At 40.2% G+C, this 13,649-nt stretch overlaps 1 protein-coding gene across 4 annotated transcripts in view; it reads left to right on the top strand.

Annotated features, from left to right (window-relative positions):
- LOC124787997 (diphosphoinositol polyphosphate phosphohydrolase 2) overlaps positions 1–13,649 on the top strand; it is a 155,870-nt gene that overhangs the window by 106,085 nt on the left and 36,136 nt on the right. The gene's annotated exons all lie outside the window — the stretch shown is intronic.

Here is a 13,649-nt window from a genome sequence, read left to right as displayed (position 1 = left end):
TCTTCTTCAGCGATTTACGAAAACGCCTGTCGGAGGAAAAAGGTTTTTCTGGCGTGGGAAATGCATTTATGAACTTCATTTAAGAAGTTATTAAAGAACGACAGCACAATTTTGAAGCTGACTGTTAGAAAGACAATCTTTGTAAGCAGATCTGTGAATCGAGTTAAAATCCGAGGGTTGCCTTTTATTGGTGGTTTCTCACATGCGAAAAGATGCACAGTAAAATAAGACATCTTTTTAATGTTAGTTACCCATGATAAACTTGACTGGGGACAAAAAAAAAATTTCCAATTGGCTACCAATTTTAAATGAAGGGCACCGCTTTTATTGCTGTGATTTTTAAACAATAAGCCATGCGTAAAGCTATGCAATGAATTCGTTTGAAGCATACTGGTAAATGGGACTGTGGACGTAGTTTTCGTTTGCCGGGCAGAATACGTAGCGAATTTACTATCGTTATGTCTAGGGAAAGTGTGACGGATCCGTTACTATTCATTTTGTTTCATACAGTCAGCTAATCATGTAATGTTACTAACTACTAGAGTCGTTCGCTGACGATGTTGCTGTACACAGGGACGCTGTGACATTAGAAAACTGGCGAAGCGCAGATGATCAGTGGATGGTGAAACGACCGATAGCTGACGCTTAACATTAGGAAATACGTTGTTATTCTCTCATGCTAGTGGTACACCTTTCGAATGCCCCAAACCAGTAAAGAACTCTAGGTGATTCCAGCGCAACACTGAAAGGTAGAACGGGGTTGTTTATTTTTAGACGAGGCAGGTGTCAGAGATTCGCATTCATCGGAAGAAGACTAAGGAGTGCTTAACTAACCTACAAATGAGATCACGTAACTAATCCGGATTTGTCGACGTGCGTCACTGAATCTAGATTTGCAGATGCGGCACGCAAGATTTAGAAGCATACACATTTATATGCGCACATGCTTAATGTGTGTTACAGTATTTCTCAGTCGTCTCCAGTCAGAGAGATTACTGGGAAGACATGAGTAGTAAGAATTTACCATTAAAATCAGTGTGTCCGTTCAAAGATGAATAATGAAACATGGTCACTTGGCGAGATGTGGAAGGACGTAACGTAACTATTAAATTAGATGAATTCGGCCGCACATGGAAATGCACAACCTGTGAACGAATCTTAATTAGGTAATATAATATTTCGCAACTTATTTCGTAGGCGACCCAGATTACGAGTGGGAGTCCGCCCCGATAGCTGAGTGGTCAGCGCGGCAACAGGGCCCGGGTTCGATTCCCGGCTGGGTCGGAGATTCTCTCCGCCCAGGGATTGGGTGTTCTCGTCTTCATCATCATTATATCATCCCCATCGACGCGCAAAAAAATAAAGTGGCATCAACTCTAAAGACTTGCACCAGACAATAGGTCTACCCGACGGGAAGCCCTAGCCACAAGACATTTCGTTCTTTTCTCATTTATTGTAAGTGGAGTGAATATAAACCAGCCTATGAAGGTATTTCCAAGCTTGTTGTTGCAACTCGGAAGTAGTACCTTTTCTGCCTGGGGAGGAAATTCCATTTCGCTGTAGACGTGAGCATTTAAAATTGAAATTCGAAAAATTGGTGTCAGTGCTTGGAAAACATAGTAACGCGAAGAAAATATGGTTCTTAGTCATATACTGCTAATGAATACCGACTGACGTTAGGTGTTTACCATCTAATTAGGCATATTCGTAGAAAATGGTTAACTTCGGGCTGCGTTCTCGTTACATTGCATATCGTCTCGCATCGAGTAAGTACCATTTTGAAGTAGTTACTATGCTAACACATTGGTGATTAACGAGTTTTGGTACAAAACATTTTTTGGCAATATGTTGTTCGTATATCGTGTGCATAAAACGTACTGTGATAAAAATGTCTTTTAATACTATATTGGTTACAAATTACATATTGTTGAGAATCTCGTGCTGTCAACCTCGTTCGTGTCTGTGACTGTTTAGAAGCTAGGAATTGGCCACCCTCACTGGTCAAGAGAACATCAGATTTACAATGAGAATGCTGTTTGTCGAACCAGTTCACTGGTTAGACTCAAACTCCGAAGGGAATAAACAGAGGTAAGATTTGGTACAACCTTGTTTCAAACTCCTTAAAACCGCATCGTTATGCCGTTGCATTTTTAGTGTTAAAAAAGTACTCGTCGATATTGCTGTCTCCTGTTTTTGCAGCAAAATGTAACTTGTAAAGTCATCAAAAATTTAAAATTTACATTTTATTTCAGGTAGTTTTAGTACTAACTAAACTTCCTCGATCTCCTTTCCGTTTACTGCGATTTTCTCAGTATCATGAATGTCATTTCTCAAAATACGATGTTTTCACTCGTCATTTTTCAAAATAATTCACGGTCTACATTTTTGTAATATTTGCAGGCTCAGTATACGATTCTTCATTGAAGATCAAATGTGCCAAAATTTGTAATTCTGTCGCCTCGAAGTTGGAACCTACTTGCAAAGTTATATTTTATAATGCTACAAATATGTTTATACGACATAATTTAGTCAGATGCCTCAGTTAGCTATTGATGACAGAGTCGTACGGTTCTCACACACGCGACAATATGGTAGCAGTATACGCAAGAGGCTAACTGACAAAGTAATGAAAGTATAAAGTTGGCGCAACAGATGTAGAAGTATGAAACCGGAATTTGGTTGCAATAATTAAACGTCTGTTGTTTGAAACTGATAAAGAGTATTGTATTCAAAATAATCTCCATTGCTATTTATATATTTTCCCACCTCACCGGCAGGCTAGGGATACCACGTCAAAAAAAGTTGTTCTTCTCAAGCTTACCCTGTCACCGAGCCATTTTCGTACATTTTAATACGAACTGAAGCTTTGTCCAGCGAGAGCGTGTCCCAGTGATTCAAATAGATGATGATCGGCAGGAGCCAAGTCTGGACAATAAGCTTGCCCTAGTATTTTCCAATTGAACGCTTCGATCGTTTCCATGACCCTTTTTGCTATGTGTAATGGGTCGTTATCATGGAGCAATATGACTGTGTTGCCTTTTTTCCATATTCCGGTCTTTTTCATGTAATGCTTGATTTAAATCTGTTGGTAGCGATCAGTGTTAACTGTTTCACCCGGTTTTAGCAGCTCATAATAGACGACACCCTTCTGATCCCACCAAACACAGAGCATTCTCTTTCCATAGCGATTTGGTCTTGCAGTGGAAGTCCATGGTTTGCCTAGATTCAACCATGATTTACGACGCTTAGGATTCTCAAAATATATCCATTTTTCATCACCTGTCATTATTCGATGGAAATAACTTTCCTTTGTATCTGGCGACCATCATTTCGCAAGTGGTCTTTAGATTTGCTTGCTGTCTTTCATTCAGTTCATGCGGAACCCATTTTCCCATGTTCTGCACCTTTACCATCTATTTCGACCTAAGAGAAACAGCTTTCTGCGTCACATCAAATTGTTCCGCGAGTTCCTGTAGAGTTTGAGTATCATCTTCATCCAATAAGGCGTGCAATTCGTTGTCTTCGAACTTTCTCGTTGGTTTCTCGCCCTCGTCATTTCTCAAGTCCAAATCACCACTTCTGAACTTTTTGAAGCACTCGAAACAGTGTTTTCCCCAGAGCATGTTCGCCGAAAGCTTAGACAGGCATTCGATGCAATTCTGTAGCAATTTCCTTCGAATGATAACAGAAAGCCAATGCTCTCGGCAAATCCCTAGTCCGTGGGCACGGGTTTGAAATGGATATCGATGTATGGAACTTGGGTTACTGTGTATTGACATTTGTCGTCAGCCTTTACAGGAAGAAGATGGCGCTGCAGACGTGGTCTCATGGATCCTACACTGACGGCTAGAGCCATCTATTGGGGTAATTCCGATTTTATACTTATACACCTGTTAAAATTGACAGAGAGAAAGTACAGCCTCACGACACCCGATCAGCCTATTTACACATCGTATGTTAATGTTTGTTGTCCTGTGCATACATGCGGTATCACTGGACAAAACTTCAATTGTCAAGTGTTGTCATTGTTCATTTATTTGGCTGTAATAAGTACACACATGTCTGTACATGTTACACAATGAGCTGATTTTGGCGACAGTGACCATTTTCAAGTGATCTTAAACCTAAGTTTGAACACCGACATTCCTTCATTCTACGTCGTGAATAAAAGTATAGAGGATCGTAAGACTGTGCTTAAAGTACGTGCATAAACGATGTACAGGCTGCAAGCCATCTTCCAGTGCGTGGCAGATGGCGCTTCTGCTACTACTGTCATTCCCCCAGTCCTTGTTAGATTCGTGAATCGTGCCTAGGATGGCCTGCTGTCGGCAGTTGACCGTATGAGCTTTGATTTCTCTAATTTTCTCGTTTTGGTTATTGACGAGACGTATGAGGAAGGAACTAATACGTTGGCCGACTCTTTTTGGAACGTACGTTCTCGGAATTCCAATAAAGGCCCCCTCACTGGATGAAGCACAACGAATGTGTTCTGGCCGGCCGCTGTGGCCGAGCGGTTCTAGGCGCTTCAGTCTGGAACCGCGCGACCGCTACGGTCGCAGGTTCGAATCCTGCCTCGGGCATGGATGTCCTTAGGTTGGTTAGGTTTAAGTAGTTCTAGGGGACTGATGACCTCAGCTGTTAAGTCCCATAGTGCTCACAGCCATTTGAACCTGTTGTAGCGTCTGTTACTAGGGGTCGTTGAGTAGCTCTTTAACGCTCTCGCTCTTATTAAACGATCACGTGAGGATACGAGTCGATCTTCGTAGGAGCATATCTCACATTAATCGAACCTGGTTAAGCGTCCCAGACTGATGAACGGTACTCTAAGAATAGGTCAAAAAAGTGATTTGTAAGCCACTTCTTTGGTCGATGAGTTAAAATTCCATAAGATTATTCCAGTAAATCTAAGATTTCGTTTTTACTATTAGTTTTATGTGGTGGTCATCCCACTTTCGACCGCTGTTGACTGTTACTCCTATTTGTTTTACGGCTGTTACTGTTTCCGGCGATTTATCGCTAATACCGTAAACGAGCGGTAATGAATCCTTTCGCCTCTTTACGCGCCGTACATTACGGGTTACGTTTAAATTCAAGATGAACTGCCAGCTCTAACACACATCGTGTATCCTCTGCAGGTCTTACTGTAATTCGCTACGTTCTTATGGCGTTGCTGCCGGCTTACAGACAACAGTATCGCCGACGAATAGCCCCAAGGAACCCCAGATATTAAAACATACGTACAGGATAGACTTGATAAATAGTAACGGCCGTGTAAGAGTACTGGGCTACAGCAAAAATTGCCATTACATCTGTAGATTTCGTCTTGGTAGGAAAATCCAATGAGAGATCTTGTCCGACATTGTTCCGTGCTCTCATATTCTGTTCAGTGAGTGACTGAGAGAAACTGTATCGAATGAGTTTTTGTCTCTCCCCATTAAAACGAAGTTAATTATAACTGAGTAATATCTGGTTTCTTGAATGGAAACCTTTTAGCTTGAGAAGTTGCTTCCCCAACAATTTTAACACAAATATCTCCCACACTCCCCGGTATTTAATTCTTGTTTGAATTGTCAAGTCTATAAGGCCAAATGATGAACGCTATGAAAAGGGCCAGGTACATTTCGCAATCATACTCTGCCTGTGGATGTCGAAGTCAGCACCTGGAATAAAATTTCTGTGGCTCTGCTGAATTCCGGCGGTTGTCGACTCAGAAAATTCTTAAAATAGTCACACAGTCGTACGTCGTGGGGAAGCCATCTTGGATGCTATGACGTGCTCCCTCTGCAGCCTGGGAATCAGTGTCCAAGTTGTGTATAAATTTCGGTAAAGTCCAGAAATTAATCTCGCAAAATGAGTATAAACAACCTTGGTGCGGGCTTTACCGTTTTCCTTGGATGGAAAGTTCCTCACGACTTAAGAGACACCAAATAATGTTCAGAGCCACAGACGAGGGAAAAGTTACAATGACCGAAGAGTTGAATTATCTTTTCCATTCATGAAATTATATTTTTACAGAAATGATCTTCATAACTACATTTCAGAATTCACCATCTTCTTGTGTGATATGAAATGTTATCATAATTAATGAAATCATAATTAATGAAATTACATATCGTATTCAAAATGGCAGCGTACAGCAGTGCCGCTAATTAGAGTTTCGCTGCGATCATGCTCTCCGCAATTGCTAAATCAGACGTAGTAAGTTCATAGTATACGTAAGGTTCCACATTATCTCCACAGGGTTTTTATATTACGATTCAGAGATAATGTTTCACTCCATCAGTCATAATGAGTCTTTGATCCATATAGACCACTTGCGCGATTATGCACAAACATCTGCGCTGAAAGAGAAAAAGTAACAGAAAAATGGTGATACGACAAGTTCCGTGAGGTGTAAATCAGAAAAAGTTATGCCGAGATTTTTATGCACACTTCTTTTACTTCAAAATGGTGTTGTAGCCGAAATCAGGTAATTACAGCCAAATAATGGGACAGTGTCCTACGTAATAACTGAGTACAAGCAGTACACACCAGAACTTACTTTGTCGTTCACGTTGAAGTTTTAATGTCTACACGAATATAGCTTCAACCGTACTACATTGTTTCTAGAAATGGCGCGATGAGGAATAAATCAGCGGTTTGCGGCATAATAAAGACGTTACGAGCATTTCACTTGAAGCTCCTGTGATATGGGCCTAGCTGTTGTTTTCGTAAGAACAATCGCGGCTAGGGCGTTACCCACTAATGAGTCAATGTTCTATTTTTCTGCTTGGCTTGCAGCTGCAGTAACAGTCTGAATCATTTGTATGTCATCACTTTCACAAATACTATGCAATTAATTATGCTTGAGTGTACAAAGAAGTCTTCATGTTAAATTGCATGACAGGAGTGTAGCTAAGCAAATTTATCAGATAGGTGTCCATACACGTGACTCTGTACCGTAATTGCTGGCAGATTTCCCTGTGTGGAAACATCAAAGTAACTTTCCTGAATTGCTCATTGTCAGCAGGGTTCGAATTTCAAACAACTTTGCCTGACTTCGTTATTCAGGCTACACTCACTTGCTTTTCACGGAATGAGTAATCATGTTCCTCAGCAAAAGCTTCCTCACCCATTGTTTCTTTTGAGAGAGAGAGAGAGAGAGAGAGAGAGAGAGAGAGAGAGAGAGAGAGACTGACTGACTGACTGACTGTCTTAATTTTGTGCGGAGTGAAGACATTGTGTATTGTTAAAATCGAAATAAGAGACTTGAGAAACCAATTGGCAATCCAATGGACGTATGTAGACTCGACGAAAAAAAAAAAAATTGTTTTGAATTTGCTTGCGTTGGGATGTCACGCAAGCGACACGCGCTCCGATTCATGTGCGAAGCATATTATACTTACGATAAAAATTATTCAGGTTCTGTAATTTGCGTCACCTTGTCTGTAAACGGTACAGCGTTGAATAAAGCTGCCATCAGCCCAAAGTTGGTTTGGAAACTGCACCACAAAAACATTTTCAGAAGTGAAGGAAATAAATGACCCAATAATGTAATGTCAAGTGTCCGCACACTAGTTTCAAAAAATCGAAAAAATTGCCTTTGAACTTAATTTCAGAGCGGCTGCTAAGTTCAAAACATTTTGGTAATTACATGTCATTCCAGTGCATAAAAGTAACATGTACAACCTGACGCCTCAGATTTCTTTCAAATCTTGTGCATTCAGTGATCCAGGTAAGAGATTGAAAACTACCAATTTGCAAAGGTATGCTACAGTTGTGAAGAAAGTTACAGATCTGCAAAGTTCGGACACTGTGTTTTACATGCGTCTGTTTCGACGTAAATTATTGTAATTCTGGTTCTAGTACAGACACAGCAGTGAAACTTGTCCCATTTAAAATCTAAGGAGTAGGACCTCACATTGACACACAACATGGTGGATTTACAAGAATTTTCACTTTCAAGGTCATTTATCTTCGTTTTTGACCGTGAGTACCTCAAAAACACACCGCCTCCAAACTTTCTGTGGAAAAAAAATTTGTATTGCTCCAGTATGGTTGTTGTTGTTGTTGTTGTTGTGGTCTTCAGTCCTGAGACTGGTTTGATGAAGCTCTCCATGCTACTCTATCCTGTGCAAGCTTCATCATCTCCCAGTACCTACTCCAACCTACATCCTTCTGAATCTGCTTAGTGTATTCATCTCTTGGTCTCCCTCTACGATTTTTACCCTCCACGCTGCCCTCCAATGCTAAATTCGTGATCCCTTGATGCCTCAAAACATATCCTACCAACCGATCCCTTCTTCTAGTCAAGTTGTGCCACAAACTTCTCTTCTCCCCAATCCTATTCAATACCTCCTCATTAGTTACGTGATCTACCCCCCTTATCTTCAGCATTCTTCTGTAGCACCACATTTCGAAAGCTTCTATTCTCTTCTTGTCCATACTAGTTATCGTCCATGTTTCACTTCCATACATGGCTACACTCCATACAAATACTTTCAGAAATGACTTCCTGATACTTAAATCTATACTCGATGTTAACAAATTTCTCTTCTTCAGAAACGATTTCCTTGCCATTGCCAGTCTACATTTTATATCCTCTCTACTTCGACCATCAGTTATTTTACTCCCTAAATAGCAAAACTCCTTTACTACTTTAACCCTCTCATTTCCTAATCTAATTCCCTCAGCATCACCCGATTTAATTTGACTACATTCCATTATCCTCGTTTTGCTTTTGTTGATGTTCATCTTATATCCTCCTTTCATGACACTGTCCATTCCGTTCAACTGCTCTTCCAAGTCCTTTGCTGTCTCTGACAGAATTACAATGTCATCGGCGAACCTCAAAGTTTTTACTTCTTTTCCATGAATTTTAATACCTACTCTGAATTTTTCTTTTGTTTCCTTTACTGCTTGCTCAATATACAGATTGAACAACATCGGGGAGAGGCTACAACCCTGTCTCACTCCTTTCCCAACCACTGCTTCCGTTTCATGCCCCTCCACTCTTATAACTGCCATCTGGTTTCTGTACAAATTGTAAATAGCCTTTCGCTCCCTGTATTTTACCCCTGCCACCTTCAGAATTTGAAAGAGAGTATTCCAGTCAACATTGTCAAAAGCTTTCTCTAGGTCTACAAATGCTAGAAACGTAGGTTTGCCTTTCCTTAATCTTTCTTCTAGGATAACTCGTAAGGTTAGTATTGCCTCACGTGTTCCAATATTTCTACGGAATCCAAACTGATCTTCCCTGAGGTCGGCTTCTATCAGTTTTTCCATTCGTCTGTAAAGAATTCGCGTTAGTATTTTGCAGCTGTGACTTATTAAACTGATAGTTCGGTAATTTTCACATCTGTGAACACCTGCTTTCTTTGGGATTGGAATTATTATATTGTTCTTGAAGTCTGAGGGTATTTTGCCTGTCTCATACATCTTGCTTACCAGATGGTAGAGTTTTGTCAGGACTGGCTCTCCCAAGACCGTCAGTAGTTCTAATGAAATGTTGTCTACTCCCGGGGCCTTGTTTCGACTCAGGTCCTTCAGTGCTCTGTCAAACTCTTCACGCAGTATCGTATCTCCCATTTCATCTTCATCTACATCCTCTTCCATTTCCATAATATTGTCCTCAAGTACATAGCCCTGGTATAAACCCTCTATATACTCCGTCCACCTTTCTGCCTTCCCTTCTTTGCTTAGAACTGGGTTGCCATCTGAGCTCTTGATATTCATACAAGTGGTTCTCTTCTCTCCAAAGGTCTCTTTAATTTTCCTGTAGGCAGTATCTATCTTACCCCTAGTGAGACAAGGCTCTACATCCTTAAATTTGTCCTCTAGCCGTCCCTGCTTAGCCATTTTGCACTTCCTGTCGATCTCGTTTTTCATTTACTGCATTTCTATATTTTATCCTTTCATCAATTAAATTCAATATTTCTTCTGTTACCCAAGGATTTCTATTAGCTCTCGTCTTTTTGCCTACTTGATCGTCTGCTGCTTTCACTACTTCATCCCTCAGAGCTACCCATTCTTCTTCTACTGTATTTCTTTCCCCCATTCCTGTCAATTGTTCCCTTATGCTCTCCCTGAAACTCTCTACAACCTCTCGGTCTTTCAGTTTATCCAGGTCCCATCTCCTTAAATTCCCACCTTTTTGCAGTTTCTTCAGTTTTAGTCTACAGTTCATAACCAATAGATTGTGGTCAGGGTCCACATCTGCCCCTGGAAATGTCTTACAATTTAAAACATGGTTCCTAAATCTCTGTCTTACCATTATATAATCTATCTGATACCTTTTAGTATCTCCAGGTTTCTTCCAGGTATACAACCTTCTTTTATGATTCTTGAACCAAGTGTTGGCCATGATTAAGTTATGCTCTGTGCAAAATTCGACAAGACGGCTTCCTCTTTCATTTCTTCCCCCCAATCCATATTCACCTACTATGTTTCCTTCTCTCCCTTTTTCTACTGACGAATTCCAGTCACCCATGACTATTAAATTTTCGTCTCCCTTCACTACCTGAATAATTTCTTTTATCTCGTCATACATTTCATCAATTTCTTCATCTGCAGAGCTAGTTGGCATATAAACTTGTACTACTGTAGTAGGCATGAGCTTTGTGTCTATCTTGGCCACAATAATGCGTTCACTATGCTGTTTGTAGTAGCTAACCCGCACTCCTATTTTTTTATTCATTATTAAACCTACTCCTGCATTACCTCTATTTGATTTTGTATTTATAACCCTGTAATCACCTGACCAAAAGTCTTGTTCCTCCTGCCACCGAACTTCACTAATTCCCACTATATCTAAGTTTAACCTATCCATTTCCCTTTTTAAATTTTCTAACCTACCTGCCCGATTAAGGGATCTGACATTCCACGCTCCGATCCGTAGAACGCCAGTTTTCTTTCTCCTGATAACGACGTCCTCTTGAGTAGTCCCCGCCCGGAGATCCGAATGGGGGACTATTTTACCTCCGGAATATTTTACCCAAGAGGACGCCATCATCATTTAATCATACAGTAAAGCTGCATGTCCTCGGGAAAAATTACGGCTGTAGTTTCCCCTTGCTTTCAGCCGTTCGCAGTACCAGCACAGCAAGGCCGTTTTGGTTAATGTTACAAGGCCAGATCAGTCAATCATCCAGACTGTTGCCCCTGCAACTACTGAAAAGGCTGCTGCCCCTCTTCATGAACCACATGTTTGTCTGGCCTCTCAACAGATACCCCTCCGTTGTAGTTGCACCTACGGTACGGCCATCTGTATCGCTGAGGCACGCAAGCCTCCCCACCAACGGCATGCTCCATGGTGGTAGAAAATGGTAAATATTGATGGCACAGCAAGGGAATCAAGCCCAAAAATTTGTCACCATCGGTACACTATCAAAATGAAGGATTACGGAATATAAATTAATAAGAAATAAAATTAGTAAGTAATATTGTACGAAATAACGTTTCATGTTGTTGTAGTGGTCTTACGAATCCTTTACAGTGTACCATCAATGAAAATCCAATAAACAATGGACACATCTCTTTTCACAAGTCTCAGATTTAATCGTTAATGTGCACCAGGTATGGTGCAGTGTGAGTGTATGTCCTTCCAGTTGCTGTCACTGGATCCACTCCTGTGAGAATCCACAATTTCTCAAACACAAATGATGATTCATGTGCATGGAAGAGCTGCCCTATACTTCTTGCTCTTTCAAAAGCTTCTAAGACATGTGCAACCCATCAATGACTGTCACACATATAGACAAGAAAACACGTATGTCTGGTAACAGCATTTTATGCTCCGTAGCAATTACTGTTCTCTGCTCACTGAGAAGCAGAAATCTTTGTTTTTACTATACCTGTGTTAATAGGTAACAGGAATCTTACGTATATTCTTGAAACGTTCTTTCGGCGTTGCATTGTCTTAACCATGAGCAGAAGCATTGTATAGTTCAAGACAGATGGAGGAATATTTATTCTGCACCGCCCAAACAACTGTTGTAGTGTCAAAATATGGTTTTGAGGAGATCGCATGGGCTGGCTGGTGTTGCTAACTCGTTACAATCTCCCCCCCCCCCCCCCCCCCCCATCACAAGGTCCTTCAGCATGTGCTGCACCAAACAAATGGCATTCTGGTGTAACATCAAAACCTTCCTGATAAGACATTCATGAAATTATTTCTGTGTTTGTATTGGACAGCACATCCATCCAAAAGTAATAAATTTGCTTTGCAGATGAACAAATGTTCACTATTATACGCTGTTCTGAAGGAAAAAAAAAACTGGATGCATAGCTGCTTATGCATATTGTTATTGTAGTGATGTAGACAATATAAATTTTTGGGTACGATTCCTTTGCTGTGCCATCTTGATATGTACCATGTTTATAGTAACATAGTGGAGCATTAAAACATCTTTCCCCAAAAGAATTGAAGCAGGTATGTTCTGAGATATTCACGGTCAAAACTGAGGGTCAGTGACGTTGAGTGAGAATATTGTTAGAAACGCACCACGTTGTCTAGCAGTGCAAAGCGCTACCCCTTAGCATTTCAGTGATAAGTTTCATTGGTGTATCTGGAGTAGAATCAGAATTATTATAGCTATTTATGTTGACAGACCTATAATTTTCATCAGTTGCCGTAAATCTTTGCAAATTGATAGTGTTTCATATCTCATCTCGATAACTGAATCCACGAAATTTGAAACAAATCTGCATGGGTTGGGTTGAGTGGTGCGTTGAATTGACATTTTTAGTTAATTAACGAATTCGTCGGTAGCTCAGAGCGTAGCATAACCCGATTGTGATGATTAAGTCGCTGCGTCGAATGTCTCTATTAGCTTACTTTAACTCCGTATTTATTAACAAATTGAAGTGTTAATTAACAAGTATGGAACCAAGCGTTTCAAATAAATAAAACATTTTTTAATTACTGATCACTTGAAATATGAGAGTATTCACAATAAGTCAAAATTTGGCACAAAAATGCGAAACATGAAATTCAAAGTGAATTTTCTACTCTGCAGAGATTGTACAGTATTATTGATGTAATTTTTTCGTTTATCGAAAAGGCATTTCATATGTGTTTATGAAATTTTACTTAGGTACGTTCAGAAATTAAAAATAGAAATATGATGATCTCATTGAAAAATGATTCCATGTTTCCTTAACTTTTGCATTTGGTAAGGAATAAGGAAAAAGCAAATACAATGCTAATAGCGAGATTCGAACTAGTGACTGCCATCACAATCAGATTACACTACGTACTGAGCTTCCGGGGAATTCGTGAGTTCAGTACAAATATTTTGTAGGTAGCATTGCTCGGAAGTATTGTAATCTAGAAAGATGACACTGGCCTTCAAATCTTATGGAGAAAATCAGTAGGGATCAGTGTGCAACTGTCATCTCGTTACCTGTAAGCCTCTTTCAGGCTACTGCCTTCTGACGACTATTTCTTAGCAGACAAAATGTGATTGATTATCCGTATGCAAAATGATTTGCTTATTATACCGTAGTATCAGGATTTACTCTGAATGAGTTGCTTCGTATACCATAATATCAGGATTTACCCTGAATGATGGAGCACACAAATACCTGTTCTTAAGTGACAACCACCTTCGTAGATTCAGTGTGAATGACACACGTCAGACTAATGAGTTATCTGAGATTGATGTAACGAC

The sequence above is a fragment of the Schistocerca piceifrons genome, chromosome 3, assembly GCF_021461385.2.
Source record: "Schistocerca piceifrons isolate TAMUIC-IGC-003096 chromosome 3, iqSchPice1.1, whole genome shotgun sequence".
Lineage (NCBI taxonomy): Eukaryota > Metazoa > Arthropoda > Insecta > Orthoptera > Acrididae > Schistocerca > Schistocerca piceifrons.
The sequence above is the reverse complement of the archived record's forward strand: the minus strand, read 5'-3'. Positions and strand labels throughout refer to the sequence as shown.